This window comes from Labeo rohita, chromosome 13 (genome assembly GCF_022985175.1).
Source record: "Labeo rohita strain BAU-BD-2019 chromosome 13, IGBB_LRoh.1.0, whole genome shotgun sequence".
NCBI classification, from domain to species: Eukaryota; Metazoa; Chordata; class Actinopteri; order Cypriniformes; family Cyprinidae; genus Labeo; species Labeo rohita.
The window spans coordinates 11167463-11169868 of record NC_066881.1 but is presented as its reverse complement, the minus strand read 5'-3'; positions in this window follow the sequence as shown (position 1 = coordinate 11169868).

Sequence of the window (2406 nt, the reverse complement as noted above, 5' to 3'; positions counted from 1 at the left end):
AAAAAGTCAGAATTGCGAGATATAAACTCAAAATTGCAGGAAAAAAAGACAGAATTGCAAGAAACAAACTCATATTTGCAAAAAAACAAACAAAAAAAAAAACAAAAGAAAATTGCGAGTTTATATCCCACTGTTTTTACTTTATAACTCACAAATTAGTTTATAATACGCAATTCTGACTTTAGAAGTCACAGTTGCAAATGTATATCTCACAAATCTGAGATAAAAAATCAGAATTGAGAGATATAAACTCTGAATTGCAAAAAGAAAAGTCAGAATTGCAAGATACAAACTTGTATTTGTGAAAAAAAAAAGTTTATATCCTGCTATTCTGACCTTATAACTCACAATTGGTTATATCATGTGATTCTGACTTTATAAGTTGCAACTGCAAATGTATATCTCACAATTCTGAGAAAAAAAGTCAGAATTGCGAGACATAAACTCAGAATTGCTGGAAAAAAAGACAGAATTGCGACAAAAACTCATATTTGCAAAAAAAAAACAAACAAAAAAAAACAAAAGAAAATTGCGAGTTTATATCCCACTGTTTTCACTTTATAACTCACAAATTAGTTTATAATACGCAATTTTGACTTTAGAAGTCACAGCTGCAAATGTATATCTCACAATTCTGAGATAAAAAATCAGAATTGAGAGATATAACTCACAATTGTAAGAAAAAAAGGCTGAATTGTGAGATACAAACTTGTATTTGTGAAAAAAAAAATCAGAATTGCAAGTTATGTCCCTCTATTTTCACTCTAAAACTCACAACTGTGAGTTAATATTATGCACTTTTGACTTCATTAGTCACAATTGCAAATGTATATCTCACAATTCTGAGAAAAAAGTCAGAATGGGAGATATAACTCGCAATCGTGAGAAAAAAAGATACAAACTCTACTATACAAATATTGTGTGATTTAAACTCGCAATTTTGAGAACAGAAGTGGCCTATATAACTCGCAACTGCAAATCGCAATTTATATCTTTATAAGTTGCAATGCCAAATGCATCTCACAGTTCTGAGAAAAAAAGTCAGAATTGCGAGATATAAACTCAGTATTGCAAGAAAAAAAGGCAAAACTGTGAGTTTACAGTAGTCAACATTTGAAGTGGATCAAAACCTTTCATCAAAGTTGTCCTAAAACTAAAACAATACTCGTTTTTGTCTTAGGACAGATTTTAAGAATTTTTTTGATCCACTTCAAATGTTGACTACTGTATATCCCGCTATTCTGACTTTGTAACAGTTGTGAGTTTATATCGCTCAGCTTTGAGAAAAAAGTCAGAATTGCTAGTTTGTACACTCTCAGAAAAAAAGGTACAAAAAGCTGTCACTAGGATGGTACCTTTTCAAAAGTTGTACCTCAAGAGTTTATTTTGGCACCTTAAAGGTATATACACTCTTAAAAACAAAGTTGCTTCATGGTGCCATAGAAGAACCTTTTTTGTTTAAATGGTTCCATAAAGAATCCTAAACATCTGAAGAGCTTTTCTGTTTCACAAAAGGTTCTTTGTGGCGAAAGAAGGTTCATCAGATTATAAAAAGGTAAGAAAGATATGGTTCTTTATAGAACCTTTGACTGAATGGTTCTTTGTTGACGCAAAAAATGGTTCTTCTATGGCAGCGCTGTGAAGAACCTTTTAAAGCACCTTTATTTTTAAGAGTGTATTAGTACCTAAAGTGTACATATTAGTACCTAAAAGGTACAAAAGTGTTCCTTTTGAAAAGGTACTGCCCAAGTTACAGCTTTTGTACCTTTTTTTCTGAGAGTGTATTACGCAATACTGAGAAAAAAAGTTATTTTTTTATTCAGTGGCGGAAACAGGCTTCCATAGAGAATTACATGCCAAAAAGTAATGTAATTTTTAATAATAGTATGACAGACTGCTTACATAAAAGTTGCCAGTATCTCCGAATAACTTTATAAAAATCACTAAAGATTCTACACTGTGGCATGAACTGAAGGGGAATGTTTTTAGACTTACACTAAAATGTCTTTTACTTGCTAAAACAGTGTAAACTATCAGTCAGATGACAAAAGGCATGTAGTAGATTGTATACAAAAGATTATTCAGTAAAGTTTTATGTCAGTTGTTAGAGGCCTTAGAAATGTGCTTATCAAATACGATACAGTAGGTGTTATAGAGTTAAAGCAGCAGCTGAGGGTCAGTCTTAAAAACAAGACGCAGTCTTTCCATTTTCCACACACATTGTAGTGGACAGAGATGAAGAAAAGAAGGTAGAAGAAAGACAAGGGAAAAGAGAGGGAGTGAGCATGAGGAGGGATTAAATGTGCGCGAGGATGGGGGTGGTGGAGGAGCAAGGGGCCATAGACAAAGTGAGAGAGGGAGGAGGGTAGCAGAAGAAGGGGGCGGTGCTGTGGCAGCAAACAGCAG